Genomic DNA, 23,383 nt, shown 5'->3' on the forward strand with positions numbered 1-23,383 from the left:
TTACTCAGTCTCGGAAGTCTATTACTCCAGTATATAATCTAATTATTGTATGTTATTATTGTAGATGGTGAGCAAATAGAAGCGGTCTCTGTTATGTGCAATATTGATTCTAGAAGGATGCACCATGACCGTTCCACGAGTGTTTCTCCAGAGAGAATATTTAATTCACCGACAAAGAAGCGATTGCGGACGGTATACACACGTCAAATTAAAATTTTGAAAAAACAACTGTACGTCATGACTTACAAGCATCAGACAGCACAAAAAGAACTTCGTTCACTACGGGACATGTTGAAGGGACTGTCGATGAAGAATCTTACATCAGAAGAAATTAGTATACTAGAAGATTTTGAGCCAGGTCCAAAAGAACTAATTAAGCGTGAAATACGTAAACAAAAAAAATTACCTGTATCAAAAACGTATGAACCTACTATACGGAAATTTGCTTTAACCTTACATTTTTATTCGCCAAGAGCGTATAACTATGTTTGTAGTAAATTTTACAAGTGTTTACCACATGTAAAGACTCTTTCAAAATGGTACCGTTCGTTTAGTGGAGAACCGGGCATTAATTCTGAAGCTTTAAAAGCTATATGTAAAAAAGCTGAATCCGTTCCATATAGATTTACTAGGTTCATTAATATTTTACGAGATGCATATACGCGAACATCTTGATTATTCTCAAGGTAAAGTGATAGGTTATATAGATTATGGCAGTAATATCGACTGTGATACAAAGAAAAAAGCCAAAGAAGCGTTAGTATTTTGTGTAGTATACATTAATGAATACTGGAGAAGATACCTGTTGCGTACTATTTAATTAACGCCATAAGTACCGAACAAAAAGGCAATTTAGTATTACAATGTTTAAGAGCTATTCAGGATGCTGGAATGTTATTTGTATCATTAACATGTGATGGATTATCATCTGATTTAAAATTGTTGCGAAAACTTGGGTGTAATTTTTACACGTAGGATGAATTAGCATTTCAGCCTTGGTTTAAACATCCAGCCAATGACAGTAATGTATATGTATTTAAGGATCCGCCTCATATGATAAAACTAGTGCGAAATGTGCTAGATAAAGTAAAAGAAGTATATGATGATACTGAAAATATCATTAAATGGAAAGATGTTGCAGATCTTCACGAACTACAAGAAGCTGAAGGCCTCTATTTGGCAAATAAATTAACAACTAAACATGTACAATTTCACAACAACAAAATGAAGGTAAAGTTAGCCCAGCATTGTTGTTCCGTGGCTAATGCTTTGACAATATGTAAACATAAATCAAGAGACACGGCAGTGTCTCGCGCCAAGTACACGCGGAGCGAGACCGACCGTGACTCTTTTACGCGACGCGACGGGTTGCGAGTATCCGAGATGTTGAGATCTCGATAACGAGTGAACGGATCAAGTTCTAAGTAGGCTTGATCGATAGCTTGGAGTCGAATTAGGGGGGGGGGGGTTTCTCTTATAATATTCCGCTACGTGCCCTACGAGCGGAGATATTGCGACGTAAAGTCCAAATGTGAAAATTTATTTTTAAGATACTCCTCTTCCTCCTCCTCCTCCTAACGCCGACGTCTCAATATTATTATGATTATTAGAGAAACGTCACTTTCACTTTTTCGACGCTGGCGGCGCAGGTATCGCCAGTTTCGATATCGCGCGCGTATTTTGAAATTAGGTCGATAGACTTATCGGTCAGGAGGAAGATTTCTATTTAGGTAAATTTGGTATATATATAATATATATATTGAGTCAATTGCTTCATGTTTATCGAGATGAGATTTCGTATCCTTACATCGTATTATTACCGCTGCCGGAAAAGAAGGTTCTCTACGCTTGGCAGAAAGTGCCGCTAGGGAATTTTTAAGTCGATTCTTATGAATCAAGCTTGAATTCGATGTCTAGGTATCCCAGGTTGCCGATGACGAGGTCCAGATAGTGCGCTTCATAGTTTTCGGAGTCCAGGTGTAATAATACGTTGAATTCGATGTCTACGTGTCCCAGGTTGCCGATGACGAGGTCCACATAGTGCGCTCCGTAGTTTTCGGTGTTTACGTGTATTAATACCTTGAATTCGATGTCCACGTGTCCCAGGTTGCCGATGACGGGATCCAGATAGTGCGCTTCATAGTTTTCGGTGTCCAGGTGTAATCGTACGTTGAATGCGATGTCTAGGTGTCCCAGGTTGCCGATAATGATGTCTAGATAGTGAGCTGCGTAGTTTTCGGTGTCTACGTGTATTAATACCTTGAAATTGATGTCTAGGTGTCCCAGGTTGCTGATGACGAGGTTCAGATAGCGCGCTCCGTAGTTTTCGGTGTCTAGGTGTAATAATACCTCAAATTTGATGTCTACGTGTCCCAGGTTGCCGATGACGAGGTCCACATAGTGCGTTTCGTAGTTTTTGGTGTCTAGGTGTATTAATAACTTTAAATCTAAATGTAGGACATGTAGATATTGAATTCGAGGTATTAATACACGTAAACACCAAAAACTACGGAGCGCACTATGTGAACCTCGTCATCAGCAATGTGGGACACCTAGACATCGAATTCAACGTATTATTACACCTGGACACCAAAAACTATAGAGCGCACTATCTGGAACCCGTCATCGGCAACCTGGAACACGTGGACATCGAATTCAAGGTATTAATACACCTGGACACCGAAAACTATGAAGCGCACTATGTGGACCTCGTCATCGGCAACCTGGGACACCTAGACATCGAATTCAAGCTTGATTCATAAGAATTGACTTAAAAATTCCCTAGCGGCAAAATTAAAATTATGTCATAACATAATAAAAATTCGCTGAATTAAAATTATGTCTAGACATAATAAAAATTGGACGAATTAAAATTATGTCTAGACATAATAAAAATTGGATGAATTAAAATTGTCTTGACATAATAAAAATTGGGTGAATTAAAATTATGTCTGACATAAAAATAATTCCGCATTTTTATTATGTGTATACACATAATTTTAATTCATACAATTTTTATTATGTGTACACATAATTTGTTTTCGAATGAACGTAAAACGTATTTGTTATAATATCCATTATTGAAAATCGATATGCGCGACAAAAGCTCTTGTATATCATCATTAATTATGTTATTATTTATTATATATATTTCTATTCATATATTTTCAGTATTATTGTTATATTAGAAAAATTATTGGCATTTAGGATACGAATCTTTTTCCGTTAGTTTGTAAGTTTCATGATTAAAAAGATCATGTCGTATTATTATTAACATATACCTAAGATTTATAGAATCGTTATTAATTTTATTATATATCTCAATTGCGCAAATCTCAAATATGTTTTGTAAAAATTATGCATAATATTCCTATGCAAGGATACTTGTTTAATTATTTTTTCCTATTGCATTTAAGTATAGAAAAATATACAATTTCTATGTGTTTGCACTTTATATTTAATGAGCAGGCAATTAAATATGTATGATTCAATTTGCGTCTATGTCTCTTTATTGACTGACATAGTTATATACTTTTAAATCTTTTTCTTTTCTGAAATTCAATCAATTGAATAGCAAAAACTACGTTATCATATTATATATTTTTGGTACGTAGTGTGCAAATGTATTTTGAAATGAAGATTATATATTTTCTACTGAATTATTTACACACGCGTGCGGTTTCAGAGAATCATTTTTCGCCAACTCGAATATGTTCCTACTCAACTGTCAAAATATGAAAGATAATTTTATCTAGTTGTGACATTCGCTCGAATTCCCAAAATAATTTTCAAGGATGTGAGTACGAATATATATATATATATATATATATATATATATATCATACTATTTAATATTTATAATTAATAGAAAATTATAAACGATGCGTTATGTAGGAGAAATTTAACAGAATTGCTTTTATCAAATAGAATTAATTTGCGATTAGTTGAAGAGAATAAAAGAATAAACAAATCAGGTAAATTTCAGACACGTGTTACAGGTGTCCATCTGTAATTATCAAAAATATCGATACCTGAAGATATCGGTACATATACAGTTGCGAACAACATTCAGTAAGACACGCGAATAAAAATAAATAAAGAATTTTACAGTTAACGACTTATTAACATTAATCATGCTATATTGCGATTATGTTTTATGTTGAAATTGAAAAATATATACAAGGTGTACAACTAAAAGGGTTACAGATTATTATTTTTAAAAAACTAAGCAAAATATTAAATTGTTGTTGTTAGTGGACCGCTCGTGGTTTTCGCGCGCCGCGCCGAGGACAGCACAAATAATTAGGTTCTCGTGGAAAATGTAACAGTCAATTTATTTAAAGTTAGTTACAGTGTCGCACTCGCTATTACATTCACTCCGATTCGACTCCGTTTTCGATATCGACAATTAGTGTAGCGTACGAATGGCTAGGGCTCACTTGGCTCACTGAGTTCCCGGCCGGAGCAAGCGAAGCGATCGCGGCCGGAGCTCCGAACTTTTCCGCGAGGAAATTTCGAGACGTGAGAAACGCTGATTGGCTCCAAATCGTCGAGCGACCAGACTATTGGTTGCAGTACGAGCGATCACGCGATGTACACCTGTGGTCCGGGCGCGAGCAAAAACACCAAAAAAACCGGGGAAAAGGCAAATAAACGCGTTTTGGAGCAAATCGAGCGTTCTCGAATATTCCCAACGCTAGCTTTCACTTTTTGAGCGTTAGATTCTCAACAGTTGTTTTCTTTAGAAATAATAGTCCGTAACACTTTTAGCTTCATACCTTGTATATACTATTTATAAGATTATAAGATATATTGTTTATAAGATTAAGATGCGTAACACTGCAAAAAAGCGTGATATCCGTACAAAATTACCTTTTTTTAAAAAAAAAGGTAAAAAAAGGCGCCAAGTACACGTATAGTAGTGTATATGTTGTTACCTCGAAAAAAAAAGAAAGTGGTAGTATTATACCTCAAAAAAACCTAAGTAACAAGTGGTAGACGTAATCTTTATATCTCGAAAAATCTCGAAAAAATCTAAGCAGTAGTATCTTTATTTCCGAAAAATTATAACCCAAGTGATACACATCACAAAATTATGTTACCTTATCAAAAAGAAGAGTCGCGCTTCAAGTGATCTATTACAATTACAAAAAAGAAATGATATCTCTTTAAATTACAGCGCCAATTACAGAGAGAACATATATATATGTATATATATATATATTGCCTCAAAAAATAATTGTTGCACTACTTTGAAAAATCTTTACATTGTGTCAATTAGAAAAGAATGTATGATAACAATTTTATAAGATTAAAAAATTTTATTTAAATTTAACAAGGGACTACAAGATATTTAAATACAAAGTTTACATGTGTATTTTTTAGTGGTCACAAAGAATTACAGAGGTAACGGTACAAAATACAAATATTTTATTAAAATATTTAATCCAACGAGGGAATACAATTTGTATTTAAATACAAAGTTTATATATGTATTTTTCAATAGAATAAAATATTTAATCACAAAGAATTACAGAGGTAACAGTACAAAATAAAAATATTTTATTAAAATACATAAATTTTTCTTGTAAAAAAACTTGGCGCTGCTAGACCTCGAAATTTTAAATAAATAAGGACAACAATAAATAAAAATAATTCAGAGAAGAATGCGATGGGAGTAATATTATCAGCGTGGATGTTGGAGTGAGTCATATGGGTGTGCGTGACGACGCGGACGGCGGATAATGAATGCGGCTTATAATTAAGTATAGGATAAGTTTATTTATTTATTTAAAATTTCGAGGTCTAGCAGCGCCAAGTTTTTTTACAAGAAAAATTTATGTATTTTAATAAAGTATTTTTATTTTGTACTGTTACCTCTGTAATTCTTTGTGATTAAATCTTTTATTCTATTGAAAAATACATATATAAACTTTGTATTTAAATACAAATTGTATTCCCTCGTTGGATTAAATATTTTAATAAAATATTTGTATTTTGTACCGTTACCTCTGTAATTCTTTGTGACCACTAAAAAATACACATGTAAACTTTGTATTTAAATATCTTGTAGTCCCTTGTTAAATTTAAATAAAATTTTTTAATCTTATAAAATTGTTATCATACATTCTTTTCTAATTGACACAATGTAAAGATTTTTCAAAGTAGTGCAACAATTATTTTTTGAGGCAATATATATATATATACATATATATATGTTCTCTCTGTAATTGGCGCTGTAATTTAAAGAGATATCATTTCTTTTTTGTAATTGTAATAGATCACTTGAAGCGCGACTCTTCTTTTTGATAAGGTAACATAATTTTGTGATGTGTATCACTTGGGTTATAATTACAATTACCGGGGTTTAGAGATTGTTTGCCAACTATAAAATACATAACTCTATTTAATAATTTTTTCGATATATTCAACTCCAAAAATTTAAGACAATATGGTTTCAAAAAGCCTATAAATAGCAATAATTATGTTCAAATTGAAGAAAAACTTCAAGAATGTGCAGATTAGATCAAATCATTGCCCATTGACAGATACGATAAGAACGGGAATAAAGTACGTAGAAATATATTTAAAACAAACGTAAAAACTGGATTCATTAGTTCTTTAATAAATATTAAAAGTTTGTTGCATATGTACAAATTTGTATGCATTGATAACGATTTTCTTAAGTACATTCCTACGTATAAAGTAAGTCAGGACCATCTGTTTGAGGGGAGGGGGGTGAGAAGCCCCCCCCGCTCACGCATGTACTTTGGTATACGCATGTGGTCACGAGGCATGTTCTCAAAACTGCATTCTCTATACTGTATAATTACATTTCTTTATTATGTTATGTACAGCAGTCAAGGCTCAACTTCTGAATAGTCCCTACCTCCGAATTTTATGAAACTTGCAGCAATTGTTGATCATTAGAGGACACGTTCATACCATAAAGGATTTTATACGGAAATTTTGTACAAATAAAAACGGAGAAATTGGCGTCAAAAATTCAAAATTTTTATTTTAATTTGTAGACAATCTAGTGGTTGAATTTTAACGAAACTTTAGAAATAGTACATGTATGAACAAAGGAAAGTTTTTTAAAGCAGTGAATGGAAATTTTAAAGCAGTGGAAAGTCCACGCATGTACTTTGAAGGCACATTATGTGTTTTGTTTAATAATAGTGGAGCCCCCCGCAGGGGGGCGGAACCTATTGCCTCCACGCATACACTTTTCACGCGAGACGAGTTGTCACATGGGTTTACAACTTTCCACGAGTGAAAAGTTTACGCATGTACTTTGTAAGGCACACTATGTATCTAGTTTAAAAGTTGTGGAGCCCCCCGCAGAGGGGCTGAACCTACTGCCTCTACGCATACACTTTTCACGCGAGACGAGTTGTCACATGGGTTTACAACTTTCCACGCGTGAAAAGTTTACGCATGTACTTTGTAAGGCATACTATGTATCTAGTTTAAAAGTTGTGGAACCTCCCGTAGAGGGGCGGAACCTACTGTTTCCACTTTTCACGCGAGACGAGTTGTCACATGGGTTTACAACTTTCCACGCGTAGAAAGCTCACGCATGTACTTTGAAGGTACACTATGTGTCTAGTCACTATGTGTCACTCTTTAACAATAGTGGAGCCCTCCGCAGGATGGCGAAACCTACTGCCTCCACGCATACACTTTTCACGCGAGACGAGTTGTCACATGAGTTCGTGGCATACTTTACATTCTTTACAAGCTCGTTTAAGTAAAGGTGGTATTAAACAAGATGTGTGAATATTTGTCGCAATATACAAATTATTCATTTGTATTGTATTGCATCGTATTTTCTTTGTTCATGCATGTACTATTTCAACATATATATTAGTCATTTATGCCTTTTAATACTCAAAATAACTGCTACATTTCTCAAATTTTTATTGTTAATAATTTCTGAATAAATAACGAGGGTGGGTTGAAACCTTTTGAAGGTCACTCAGGAAGATGACTTTAAAAATATACTAAAATATCAAGGTCATCCAAGGTGACCCCCTCCATGTAAATAATTACCCAATAGGTAATCATACAATTTACCATTTGTATTTTTTAATTTCTCCGTTCCTATTTGTTTCCGTACAAAATCCTTTATAGTGTGGGCGTGTCATTTAATGCTCTACAATTGCTGCAAGTTTCATTAAATTTGGAGGTAGGGGCTATTCGAAAGTCTTACCGAAGTCAATTTTAGGGATCAATTATGTACTCGCAATAAAAAACATTTAATAAATTATTTAATCCAGCATTATTTAATAAATAAAGAAATGCAGTGTCCAGCTAACAATAAGTGATATGCATTATAACTATACATACGTTTCAAATTCGCGCACTTTTGCAAGGTTTCGACCAATCGCGTTGCTTGATCCGGCCGTCTGTAAAAATTTCTAATTAGCTGATCCACAGTGGAAAAACTTCAGGCACCGGGGGCTATGAGTGGCTGTGATTAATCGCAACCTGGTCAAACGGGACGCTCTCCCGTGTATGCAATACAGCCGTGTGCGCAATGCGCTGTATGCAATACGGTCGTGTGCGCAATGCGCTGTGTGCAATAACACCCATGTGTGCAATGCGCTGTGTGCAATAATACGGTCGTGTGTGCAATGCGCTGTGTGCAATACAGCCGTGTGTGCAATGCGCTGTGTGTAATACGTTCGTGTGTGCAATGCGCTGTGTGCAATACAGTCATGTGTGCAATGCGCTGTGTGCAATACAGCCGTGTGTGCAATACGCTGTGTGCAATACAGCCGTGTGTGCAATGCACTGTGTACAATACGGTCGTGTGTGCAACGCGCTGTGTGCAATATGATCGTGTAGACAAAGCGACATGTGCACAATAATGCCTGTAAGCAATCGCTCTGTGTGCAAATGGGAATGTATGCAATCGGGATTGTGTGCAATACGGTGTGTACAAACAAAGCTGTGGGTAATTGTTTTGCAGGCAACTGGAGCTCTCCCCCTTCGGCGTACCATATATTATATATATGGTAACGCCGAACCGTTACGGAAATAGCCGGGAATGGTCTCTATTTCCCCTCACCGCGTTTTCACCTACCCCGCAAGCTTCCCAGATAGCACAGTTGATCTTTATGAATTCATAAAGATCAGATTCAGATCTTTTTAAATTCATAAAGGTCAGCTGTGCTATGTGGGTTACGCTCCGTCTATCTCTTCCTAAGTCTATGATTTTATATGCGTTTTATATTCACGAGTGTGTAGTAATCTACTAACACACTCACACTGTATACATGAATACGCCGTCATGGAACGAAAGCGACATTTCGATTAGCATTTCGAACTAATATCGACAACCACTTTTAAGCTCATGAATTTGACGCATCGCCTATATGAGTTCGTCCTCTTTATCTCTACTCTTCATGATTTTTTCGGTCAGTCTTTAATGAAGACAGATATTTTAGACCAGACATTTTTATAGAAATAGACATTATAATTCCAAAAATTAATAATAATTTCATATGTCTTTAAACATTTTCTATTGGTTACTTTTGTTACTAACATAATATATCTCCCCAAGTAGCAAAATGACGCCATAATGACGGTAAATTTTGGTCACAAAATGACCAATCAGACGTCCTAAATAGGTCTCGTGAGATCCGAAAATGACGTCAATATGTCACATCCACACGACATCATTTTCTGACGTCTTATTGACGTCAAAAATAGGTCCAAAGTAGGTATAATGGGCCGATTTTAACCATGGAGCACAGAGGGGGGGGGTTGAGGGAGAGGGGTATTGGAATGCGCGGGGGGTTAAGGGGAAGAGGGAGGGGGGGGGGTATCGGATTTCAAGGATATCGGATTTCAAGGGTATTGGATTACGCGGGGAAGGGGGAGGGGAAGGGGTTGACCTTAGCATACTACCGGGATGAGTCACCGGGATGACTCACCCGCGCCGCGGGGTCCGCGGGAGGGGAAGTTCGCGTTCGCGTTCGCCGCGTGGGGGGTTCGCGTTCGCGTTCGCGGTCGCCGCGCGCCGCGTGGGGGGTCCGCGTTTGCGTTCGCGGTTGCCGCGCGCCGCGTGGGAGTTCCGCGTTCGCGTTCGCCGCGCGCCGCGTGGGGAGTGCGTGTCGCGCCGCGGGGTCCGCGTGGAGGTCCGCGTGGCAGTCGCGTGGGAAATCCTACCTTAGCAGGGCGGCGAACAGGAGCCCTCACTACTCGTTGCGCGTGGGCAACTAGCGGCCAAACAGTAATTGGTAATGATTGAATCCACTTTGTCCCCTTTCTTTTGCACGTCCCCTTTGCACGATGTAGTAAGCAGCGGAATTCTCCAAGGTCTTGCGACATTCTTCGAAATAACCTTTGGGAATCACGGCCGTGAAATAACGCCCACGTTTTCCTCACTGTCCACTCCCCGAAGAAATCGATCGCGACGGGTCGGGTTCACCCACCCATCCGCGTTCTCTACTATTTTCAGTTGGAAAAAGATTCTTGACATGATTCGGTTTCCTCTTCTGTTTAATAATCCTGTCTCCCTGATATTGAGATACGTTACGACGTTTATACTTATTTGTTTTTGACGTAGCGGTATCCTCTGTTGCTTGTGACAGGGGTACGGGTGCTCCATCATCCACATTATTGAATATCTCCTCATCGATGCACAATAGTCTTGTTCCATTGTTACTCCACGTGCGTGGAGTACTACGTTTAGTAAGCGTCTCACCAGAAACTTATACTCCTTAGTAGTAGACGTTTTATATCTCTACAAACTCGCTACGCGGTTTGCGTAGGCAATCAGCACCTCGTCCACGAGGGGAAATCGGCCCTCCGTCAGGCGGAACAGGTCTTCTCGCGCGCGGCCGGGCGCGGATAGCGTACCACTTGCCGGAAGCCGGGGCGCGGGAGCAGCGCCTTCAAACGCCTCTATAGCGTCTTCAAACTGGGGAGCATCGGGCCTCCCAAAATTTTACTGTCTTTTATGTCTTTAGGTGTAAAAGGTTCGCGCGGAGGCATCACAAAAAACTCGTAAAAAAACACGTCTACCACTTTGCGTGGACTCGATGCGACTGAATTCAATGACGGTTGCAGAACGAAGAAGTCGTCAGAGAAAATTATAATGGCGGTGTATAAAAATATAATGATAGTCGCAATACGTCTCGCATTACAAAGGCGAGCGCCGACGTCCGCCAAAACATTAGCGCCTCGCTTCTATGTTACGGTATGCAATATTTGATTTTAAATTCAAGAGTTTTGACGGACGTCGCATATACGGCTTGAATAGAAATGCGCGCGAAGAAATTATAGCTGCTTTCTTTATGTTATTAAATTATTCGGCGAAGGACAGTCGATGACGCATTGAACCTGTCGGAACATGTTCGTCGTAAACAAATTTTTTCTAGGAAAAGGGGGATGGTTATCGCGTAGCCTAAACGAGCCGCATTCTCAAGCTCCAAGGAGGAAATACGTTGAGAATTGCCGGCTACTGTTTCAGATAAGCAATTTATCAGATCAAGCTTAGTATTGATTGCTTCATTCGTTCTTTGTTGATTCTCAATGAAGGCAGAAATCTTTTGATCAGACTTGGTAATCTCATCATTAATTTTCTGCTGGTTGTCAATGAAAGCAGAGATCCTTGCGTCAGACTGTTTCATTTGCTCAATCAGTCGCAACAATAGATCATTCGTCGCAGGCAATGAGGTCGATTGAGTACGTGAATCCGCAGAAGAGGCCATATCTTTAAGCTCAAATGAAGGCGCGCTTTTTTCAGTTGTGTGTGAGAGAGAGAGAGAGAGAGAGAGAGAGAGAGAGAGAGAGAGAGAAAATAATATTCACGTCGACGTTGCCGCGAACACTCATTGTTAGACTATTTTGCGCACCACGTTCGTCAACGGGTTGTACTCAATCACGCGGTCGTGTATGATGAGACAGTACGCGGAGGTATTCGGCGGTACGTCCTCCATGCAGTCGAATTCTATTCTGACATCTACGGTGGCGTTTTTGACGGATTCGTTTTGGCGAGAGCAATCGATGATCACAAACGGGCCGTTACGTAGAAAAGTCGAAACGGTGAGACTCGGCTCGAGATATTCGTATCCGTAGTAGCCCTTGCAGAAACGCGCGTACATATCGTACAGAATCGCCCATCTGTGTTTATCAAATTTTAAATTCAGGTCATCGTACGGATAAACTTCCGAGTTTAGAGAGTTTTACGTTGGTCAAGTTGCAGTCGTCGAATCGGCTTGTGTCGGCGGACATGACGTTCTTCCGATCCGTCTGCAGAGCGAAGACGACGTATCGCGGTTTCTCGAGCTGAGTCGCAGTCTTAATGGCCCACGAGTGCTTGGTCGTATTCTGCAACAGGGGATACTCGTACAGATCCCACGAACGGAAACCCCTATTTAAATATCGTCCGTCTTCCAAGGCGCGCAGCGTCGACAACTTGTTGATCTCGTTCAATACCACGTGATACATTCGCCATTGTATTTTGAGTATTTTGATAGTAGGCTCCAACGCGAGACTTCCCACCAGGGAATTGTTGTCGTTGCGCGATCGTATCAAGATCAATTCGTGACGAGCGTTGATCACCACGCGTTTGTAATCCTCGCAAAATTACAGTAACAAGTTGAGCGGTACGCAGAAATTGAAATATCTGTTCGGGTTATTCTGTGGATCCCAGCCAGCGTTTTTCAGGATCACGCTTCTGTCGGACAATACCGTAACGTAGTTCTTGAGCGTGCTGGTTATTCCTACGTTTCTGCAGCGATCAATCTCCATACAATCGAGCTCGTATTGAATCTCATCGAACATGAACGCGACGCAATTAGTACCCAATACCACGTTATCGGCTTGACCGGCTGCTCTGGCCACCGTCAATGTTCCTTCGACGTAGAGAAAACTTTTGCACGGCAACGTATACAGATCTGCTGTTGTATGGGTATTTGTATCTCGTCGCTATAGTCAAACGTTGTGTTGGCGTACGGGTTGTACGTGTGAGTCTCGATCTTGACGATGCGATCGTCAAAGACCGGCTCGCCTCCGATGTTGAGAATTTCAGTCATCGTTCACGCGTTCAGATGTTTCGCACCGCGAATCCCACAGATTGTAAAAACCTAACGTTCGACGCGTTGAGCTTTTTTTTCGTCTCTTGTTTAACGCCATCAAATGTCGACTTGACGATATCGTCGATCGGCGCAGCCGTAAAGATATAAAGGCGGAATTCCACTGAGTCAACATTTGGGCAACATGTCGCATGCGGCAATGACGCATGCGACATGGAGTCTTTCAACCGAAGCAACATAAAGCTTCATGTGGCATGCGACAGTGTAGCATGCTACACTGTGATTGGTGTTGCCGGTTGCATGTGCCATCTTTCAACAAGATTCAGATTGTTGAAAGATGTCGCCAGTTATCCGACAGTCAATGGATCGGTGCGGCTTGTAGCAAGCGATATGGAGTGCAATATTGAGAAAACTACGTTATTTATTGAGGATTATCATAATTCGCCGAAATTATGGAACAATAAAAGTTTCGATTATAAAAACAACAAAGTTTTTAAATAAAGCGCTATCGTCCGCAACCAATTTATTGAAAAATTTATTTCAAGATTTTAGACTCCCAATAAATAATTCTCTTCTCCACCACTTTGGTTTTTTTCGTTTTTTTCTCTTGCCACTTAACGGTATTACCAAATAAACAGCTGCTGCTACCGTTTCCAAAGACATGACGCACGATACTGATGTTGCTTCAATGAAATGGATTTAGCCACATACTACAAACACAAATGACAAGGCGCATGCGACATAGGGCGCTCGTGCGACATTGAGTTTGTGGCACGGTTTGAAATCGCGCATCAAAAATAAGCGACACCAGATGACATGTGGCATACTACATGTCGCTTAGTGTTGCCTCAGTGGAATTGCGCTTTTACGCTCCGCGCAATGATCGGCAGGTAAATGATCTGCGCCGGCTTTTCAGATATCTTATATCCTGGTGGTACGCTCGGTGAAAATTCGTGTATTGTATGAACGCGTTTACTGTTGCTGTACGCACCCGCGGTCACGTTACACTCCACGCGGATAATGTTTACGTTGATAATATTAATCGGTGCGTCCGATTCGTACCACTGTCCCGGCTGCAATATACGCGTCAACGAGAATCCCAGCAGCGAACCGACGTTGTTATGTTTGTTAAAGTTCACTCTGAAAGCGCACTTGATCTCGCTCTTCATCGTATTGTAATTTGCGCGGAGCACTATCGGTTATTCCGCGACCTCGTCTTCGTAGCTGTTCGCGCGAACGGTCTCCTCTCGCGCGATATCCGCGACCTTACGTTACCGTTAGATTACCGTTACATTACATTACATACATACATACATATATTATATTACATATCTTGCATACATTGCATACATGAATCTTCACTGTTTCTTATCATATAAAGGTATGCGATAATGTCCCCACGGCAACGTATCGGTCAAATCCGGTACGATATATCGCTTATCGTCGTACGGACTCAGAGCGATTTTCGTCTCGTGGATATTGTACACTTCGTGCATTTTCGATCTTATGCACGACTGCGATCGAGTCATTTTGATCTCATTGTTCAAACATCGCGTGTAGTCGTCGAACGTAATGGTACGCGAAATAACGTTGCTTTTGACGTCTTTTGCTTTTTTAGTGTTTTTTTTTACCATCGACTCACAAGGCATTTTCGCCCTAAGTCCAACGAATTTGGTCATAATGGCACCGTTGTTTTCGTTCTTCATCAGGCCCGGCACTTTTTTATTGACGAGTGGCATACCATACGCGTTATCTACCGCATAGTCACTCGTGTCGAACCTGACTATATCACGTTTCATGTTCTCATACGCATCGTCGCACTCGATATGATAAATCAGATTGTCCGTGTCGGTATACATGATTCTACACAAGTCGCGGTACAGGGGAGACATGTACTCGTGGTGAAATTCGTATAGGCACACCTTCGACAAGTCGAGGATGCACATGCCGACGTAAATCGGTTTGTCGAATTTCACCTCGAGTTTGCGCAGGTCAACGGCTACCAGATTTTCCGAAAACACGCTGCTGTGGGGTCGCGCGATTATTGCCTCCGCGCCGTATCGTCCGTCGCACTTTGTCAGTAATTTTACATCGACGTGGTTGCGTACATTTTTCATATTTTTCCCAAAAACCGCGTTATTCATCAATTTATATAAATTTTTCTCGAACTAATTTTTGGCCAATGTTCTGAATTTTGTATTAAGTTCGATGTAAGCGCGGAGCCACGCAGATTGAGCGTATTGTAATACGCGTGTGTTTTTGTGACGCGAAGGCCGTGGCGCGTGCACTGCTGCAGATTGCGATAATGGATGACATAACGCTTCTTATCGTACAGCGTGGCGAGAAGTTTGTCCTACCGTTTGCCGGGCGGTTTATCGCGCGTCGGATAGAACGGTAGGTCAGTGTGCGCGTCATGTTTATCCTGCGGATACTCGAGATCCACCTCGAGAATATAACCTGTAGGCGAATCCGAAGCGATTGCGCTAAAGTCGAAATTTGACGCGTCTTTCGATCCATCGAAAATCTGCGTAGGGCAGTGGCCGACACATCGCCCAGCCGTACAAATTGTTGACATCGAAGTACATCAGGTACGACGATAGTTTCGATGGATCGTACGACTGCATGTACTTGTTGTTGGCCCGCGCGTATCTGTTTGAACATTGACTCAGGCCACCGCGAATACCGCGTTCGATAAACATGATCATGTCAATGTCGGTCAGCAGTTCGAAATTGACACGAGTATGTTTCAACATAGCGTCCCACGTAAAACCCGGTAAAGTGTAGTAGTACGCGGAATCAAGTCCATAACTCGCGATACAATTGTCGTGGAAATTTTCGAAAATGTCGGCCAACAGCAAGACATCGGTTTTATGGTATAGATCGCTGTATTCGCCTAGGGTTCAAACGGAAAATCGCTGCCATACGTTCGCGGCGTGCGCGTAATCGCTCTCGGATACGGACTCACCGGTCAAGCATCGAGAAAGGATGTCAATTTTGCGAGACTCGTGCTTAGAAATTTGTACGAGTCGATAAATCTTAATTTTATATCGTTTCGCGAATCTGATCTTTCGGCTGTATCTTTTACGTGTTTAGTGAATGAGATGTACTTTTCCTTTGTTATAGGTAGTACATCAATTGAGCCTTCGAACGCGGCAGCTATATCCGTGATAATAAAATGAGCATCGTAGCCCGATAGATTTATGGAATATTACTGGGATGAAGTGAGAATCCTTATAATTTAGATTGCACGTCGAATGTGCTGGACCTCTATATCGACCGGTGAGGTGGCAATGATCACGTACGCGATTATCATCCGGCGCGAACAGTTCTTTGCAAATGTGACACAGCGCCGCGCTGCGAAATGTCTCCCACTCGTCTCGCGTTAGGTCTACCATGCTAACATTCTCGGACAAGATGTTCTTTACGCGATGCGCCAATCTTTTAAGTTCCTCGGTGAACCACGCGACGCAATCATTATCGCGACGAAATCGATACGCTGATAACGTTTCATCATACGAGCACTGTACGTAGTATCCTATACCCGATGATGTTGATAGGCGTATGACGCGTGTTCCGTCTCCGGTTGTGTCTTCTTCAGCACGCACTCCAGATCGGCGTACACCACGAAGGGAAGTTGCTCTTTCCTGTTGTGGTTCTTGAAGCTCAGCCACTTGTTGTCCTCGCTCGGTAGCGCAGTCGTTCATCTTTCCGCAATCGACGCTGTGATACTGCAACTTGTCGCTCGAGCTAAAATAATGTAGACATCTGCAAAAAAAATACAAATATTATAAATTTTTACACAAAAAAATTTAAAATGATATATATATTAAAAAAAAAAAGTATATGTACTTACCGATCGCAAAAGTACTTTGTGTGTCCTTTCTTATTAATTTGCGGGGCGGGATGTCTATCTTGATCCACGCAAAATGTCCAACATTGTTGTCTCGCGGATCCTGCACGTACAGCAGATTCACGTGTTTATCACTCGTGCTGTCGGTAAGCCGTATTGGAAGAACGTTTGAAGTCTTCTGTCCCTCGATGGTATAGACATTGACGGATATATCGTTGAGTCGTTCGAACTGTTTAATTTGACTCAACGTCATTGGGAATTCAATGTCTCGTAAATTCAATACCGTTGTATAATGCGGGTATGATGATTCCAGATCTGAATGTCTTTCAGCTGGATGCAGAGCATTGATCACCGCGTGCTTAAATTTAATGTCTTGAGGCAATTTCAAGTGACACCCCGCGCGCAAAGGATTGTACCTGTTGACGTTTACCGTCAAATTGAGAATTCGCGTCAACGCCCACCCACTGTCGCGTTCCTGGAACTCCTCGAGGGACGCTAATGTGGGCTCGATAACGTGCCGCTTGTACCACTTGCGCAAGATCGATGTACGACAGAGTTCTTTGTTTTTTGTGTTCAGACTCTTATTGACACGTTTATCACCCGCCACAAACTCTCCGTTGAACGCGGTGTTCACTTTGACACAGTTATGTGTTTTTATAATGTCTCGCACTCGCTTGCACACTACGCAGGCGTCTTCCAAAAACTGTCGCGGTTCTATGTAGTCTGTATTAATTACCGCGCCGGTCATTATTCGCGTTTTGAACGCGGCATCGATTTCTCGCCATACGAGTTCTGCCGCGCGCGTGTCACCACTGTTACCGGCGTCCGCATAATCACCACCGCTATGGATAAATTGTCTTTCCAATCGCGACTTCGCATTCTCGAGTCGCGCGATTCTGGCAACCAACTCTCTGCCTCTGCCCGATCGAGAGCCGCGGACGTTTGGCACTACTACGTGCCTCGCATTTCAGCTCCCATGTGTAAAACTCACCCACGGTAGCGACTTGGTCGGACAGTTCCCATAGATCGGGTTCGGTTTGCTCGAATTGCTCCATGTTTTATCTATTTAGCACAAAAAGAGATTTGTAGATCACGCCACAATCTTCGAAGGACCACTTGCACATGTATCGATGACACGCTGGACAATGTCGATATGCATATTGAACGCGATAGTGTTCCAACATGAATTCATAAAGACTGAAGAAGGGGACATTACAGTGCCAATTATCACAATCATATTAAGTTTACGTTCAAGAGTTTTTTGAATCAATGTACTATTAGGACCGAATATCTTATTATCGACGGTACGGCAATAAGCTTGCAGAATCAGGTTGTACATCACCACCAATTCGACGCACTTTCCAATGCCTGTGCAAATTAGAATGAGTACAGTGTCAAAGAGACTATTTATCTCACGAATAACTGTAGTCGCCCAATAGCGATACTCCTCATACTCCGACTTAAAGTCATGTTTAAACAGTTTAATGTAAAAAGAATCTTCACCAGCTAGACGAGCTTCATATTCTTTTTCCTCGTTCCGTAATTGTATGTATATTTTCCATCTTATGTTAGACTTCTAGTCATAAGGACAATGCCTGGTATCGATAACAACTCCTTGTCTAACGATGCGTTTATCGGTTCCGCGTATCCCGAGTTCGCGATCGCGAACAAACTGCACCAGTGATATTTGTTGCACATTTGTCGATTTTTTTTCGATCTTCTTCACGCAATGCATTGGCGATGCGATATCATCTATTGAACGGTCAGCATAGTAAAAACGGCCGCAATAGTATGGAAAGTCATTGCTTTCATCGCTTTCATCACTTTTATAGTCCGGTGACCACGAGCGATTATTGTCAAGCATCATTTCTTCTTGCTCACTGTTATGAAAAAAAATGTTCACGTCGCAAAAGCTAATGGTTTTTTCGTTGGCATTCGCCGCAATCCTTAATCATCGGAGCGGGATCGTCGATGTGCGTTCGCTGCCACGGTTGATTGTAATGTTCGTCACAGCGACGATAGGTCTGAACCTCCAAATCGGCCTTTATATGCTGCGGAAGCTTGTCCCACACATAATAGACGTGATCATCGCACACTTGCAATAGAACGGCTTTCGGCACGAATTGCAGCTGTTCGGCGCTAAAATCGCGAATGTCCGAAGGTCTCGACAGCAGGACGAACATCTTTGCGACTGAGCGATAAAAGAATCTTTTTTACAGAGCACTTGCACGTGATAATGTTCAACCGTAAAATACCGAAGAAACCGCGATACTTTTCGACCGATATATCGCTGCACACATATGCTCTCAAATCTTACTACTGCGGTTTGACGCGTTTCATCCCTCGTTATATACCCTTTGCTCTCTCTCTCTCTCTCTCTCTCTCTCTCTCTCTCTCTCTCTCTCTCTCTCTCTCTCTCTCTCTCTCTCTCTCTCTCGCTCTACCTGATTCTTGAAAGATCATTTCTTCCTTTGTTTTACGTACTGCATCGTAAAAAATAGTGCGAAATTGTTTAGTCTATGCGATAACACCCCCTTTTCCTAGAAAACATTTGTTTACGAAACGTGCCCCGACAGGTTCGATGCGTCATCGGGTCGATTATCGTCGATGACGTCATTTCTTCCTTTGTTTTTACGTACTGCGTAGATAGATTGTTTTTTAAGTATAATTCGTGCTATAATTTGTTTGCGCGCATTTCTATTTGAGCCGTATATGCGACGTCCGCCGGAGCATCGGCGCCTCGCTTCTATGTTATGGTATGTGATATTTGTTTGTAAATTCAAGCAACCGGACTTCTGGCGGACGTCGGCGCTTGCCTTTGTAGTGCGAGACGTATTTTATCTTACTTTTCGCTCGAAGCGACTATCAGTTTTATACACCGCCATTATATTTTTTTCTGGCGATTTATCCGTTCTGCAACCGTCTAAACCGTCATTGAATTCAGTCTCGTCGTGGTCGTGAGCATGCTTAAACGTGTTTTGTCCGGAAATTTTTTTGCTTTGAGGATTAGTGACGCAATTAGTCGCCTTTGTTGCGTTTGTGATTGTTTCTGTTTGTGATTTTATACTAAGTTTTTTTTATGATGTCTCCGCGCTTTCTTCTACAAAACGCAAATAATATTGAAAAGAGTGAAGTGAGGGGAGGTGTTGTGGAATTTGATAATATAGAATTTGAAAACTCTGATAGTGATCGTGATCAGGGAAAGAGGCCCGCTGCTCCCAAATCCCTGCGCCATCCGCTTTCGCATCTTACGCGGAATCGAGCGGATGCAACTAATCTGGGACATCCAACTGCGGGCTCGACATCCGGACACTTACCGCCCCGTGAACGTCGGACGCGGGACATTGTATGATAATCTCCGCGCGATCATTGAACGTGGGCGAGCTCAACCGGTCGTCGGACGCGGGCGAGCAGAGGTGCACGCGGATTTATTGGCCCCGTTGAGATGGATGACGGTGGGCCGCGGCCATGGTCCCCCTCCCTCGTCAAGAAGTATTTTCTTTTTTTATCTAAAAATTAATAACGCGAACGCGGACCCCCCACGCGGCGCGCAGCGACCGCGAACGCGAACGCGGATTCCCCACGCGGCGAACGCGGACCCCCCACGCGGCGAACGCGAACGCAGACTTCCCCTCCCGCGGACCCCGTAGCGCGAGTGAGTCATCCCGGTGACTTATCCCGGTGGTATGCTAAGGTCATCCCCCTCCCCTCCCCCTTCCCCGCATAATCCAATAGGGTATGTTTGGCGTATCGCCTTATATAGTTGTAACTAACCGTTGAAAACTGTCATTAGTTTAGTTATAAACGTTTCTTGTAATTTTGCGTGAAACGTCGGCGGATCGCGACCAGTAGAATTATGCGACCCACCTGTCGGTGCTGCCATCGCCCATCCGCCGACGGCATCCACTCCTTCCGAAAAGGAAGCAACTACTCGCCCGCGGCGACATGTTCCAGGACCGCGGGGACACAACATTCTCAGTCAAGCCGTCCTACGGCACACACATCTTTGGATTCGCAGTCAAGCCGTCTTACGGCACAAACATTTTTGGCCAGCCGTCTTACGGCACACACACACACACACACAAAAGGACTCACACTCAAGCCGTCTTACGGCACACACGCACTCACCGCTAAGAGATCTCGGGACACACATCTACGGCACGCGCCGACCCGAATCTTCGGAAAGTCACTCGATCCTCCTGGAGTGTGCATTTCTCCTGCTCTCTTACTTACCTGCTTGCTACCTCGCTTTGCTTGCTGCCTTGCTTTACCTGCCTGCTGCCTTGCTTGCTTGCGGCCGCCTGCCTGCTGTTCTGCTCGCTTGCTGCACGTGCCTGCCGAGGAAGGAAGACACCCCTTCGGGAGACGGCCGACCGAACGGTGAGTCGCTTTCGCTTATTTGTTTTATCATTAGTCGTGAGGGGAATTTAACTACCCCCCTCTGGTCCTTCGAGCAAACGCACTAATTTCGCAAATCTAGCCTCCGGGGCGAAACAATCCCCGTTTAACCCTTGAAATCCGATATCCTTGAAATCCGATATCCTTAAAATCCGATATTTTTGAAATCCGATACCCCGACCCCTCTCCCTTCCCCCCTTCGCATTCCAATACCCCCCTCCCTCACTCCCCTCTCGAAGCTCCATGGTTAGAATCGGCCTATTATACCTATTACTGTCCAATGTACGACATACCGGTTTCTAGAAATGTTTTTTATGAAATTAAAATATTAAAATGTCCACTTAATAAACGTTTATAAAAAACGTTTTTTTTCTTTATCTAGGAAAAAAACGCTTTTTTAACTGTTTCTTTACATATCATGTGCGTATAGCCGCTCTTTCAAGGCGGTCACCCATCCGTACAGTACCGCGCCCGTGTTGCTTGACTTCGATGATCCAGTGGCCAGTGACGATCTTCTGACCCTGACGGTTCCTTATTAACTGTACTTGTCTATAACAGGTACATCCTTAAAGTGTTCAAAAATCTTGTAATGATATCTTCTTGATAGCTATAACACTGCATGAAATAGTTATCACAAAACTATAATCACACGTAACTACATCCACTTATACCATAAATTCACCACTCATTCAATCATAAAGTTGCAAAACAAACATATTGTAGTTAATTTTGTGGTTTTTATTTTATTATTACTTTATTATACAATATTAAGAAGTAAAAATAGTTATATTACAAAAAGACCTTATTAGTCGTCCAGACTTTAAGATGTCTTTAAAATGACGTCTTTAGATGGTCTAAGAAATGACGTCTTATAAACGTCCATTATTAGTCGCCGACGTTATAGACCAAAAATGACTAAAAATAGACGTCATTATGTAGTCTTCTGACGTCACTTTGCTACTTGGGTCATTTTGCTAACCTCCTCGAGGTCCGCAAAATGTAAAAAAATATATATAAATTTGCAAAATTCGTTGCCACCTTACGTAAAAAATTGCAAATATTTAGCAAACTTGGGGAAATATTTAATCGATGGTTTTCTGATGTTTATTAAATTTTCTAACTATCCCAGGGTCGGCAACATTAAAAATTGTTAAAAATTAACATTTTTGTTAATAAATATTCCGCAAAAATATTTATAGATATCTATGAGTGATATTACTATTTCTACTGGTCTATTTTGTGTTTTGGTTAATAGACTGAGTGCAAATCACTATAATCTTAACAAATTGCTCACGAGGAAAAATTATCCCAAGTAGCAAAGTGACGTCGGAAGACGACATAATGACGTCCATTTTTAGTCATTTTTGGTCTATGACGTTGGCGACTAATAATGGACGTTTATAAGAATCATTTCTTAAACCATCTAAAGACGTTATTTTAAAGATGTCTTAAAGTCGTCTAAATAAGGTCTTTTTGTAATATATAGTATATTGTGCACCAAGGGGCAAAAGTAGCGTTTTTCAGACGAGTCTGAAAAAGCTTTCGACCCGAGGTGCACACGATATTTTTCACAACACCTCTTTACGGAAATGTTCGACTTTTGAATGCCTGTAGAGTGTATGCGTTTGATGTTCCATTCATATAGTTTATACGCGCGTGTAGTTAAATAGAAAGAGAAAAAGAGAGTGATGTGGGATTTAGAGACGAAGCCCTGGTGGGGCCCAAAAGTAAAGCCCTCGGTGGGGTCCAAAGGCAAAGTTCCTGGTGGGGCCCAGGGGCGAAGCCCCTGGTGGGGTCCAGGGGCAAAGCCCCTGGTGGGATCCAGGGGCGAAACCCCTAGGGGGGGGTGTAAGGGGCAAAGCCCCCCCACATAAAAAAAATAAAATTAAAATAAAATTAAAAAAAATATATAAATAATTTTAATTTTAAAATGACAATAAAATTTCCAAAAAAATGTAAAAAAATATAATTTTTAGAATATAAATATATCATTAGACTCGTGAAAATGTCAATAAATTAATAGACGGCTATACGAGTCAAGCGCGGTACGTGGTGTGCAAATAGAGAATTAATAGTAACAGAA

The 23,383-nt window shown here is 41.2% G+C and overlaps 1 long non-coding RNA gene across 1 annotated transcript in view; it reads right to left on the reverse strand.

The window, feature by feature from the left end:
• LOC139820274 (uncharacterized) overlaps nt 1-23,383 on the reverse strand; it is a 153,035-nt gene that overhangs the window by 104,654 nt on the left and 24,998 nt on the right. The gene's annotated exons all lie outside the window — the stretch shown is intronic.

This window comes from Temnothorax longispinosus, chromosome 10 (genome assembly GCF_030848805.1).
Source record: "Temnothorax longispinosus isolate EJ_2023e chromosome 10, Tlon_JGU_v1, whole genome shotgun sequence".
NCBI classification, from domain to species: Eukaryota; Metazoa; Arthropoda; class Insecta; order Hymenoptera; family Formicidae; genus Temnothorax; species Temnothorax longispinosus.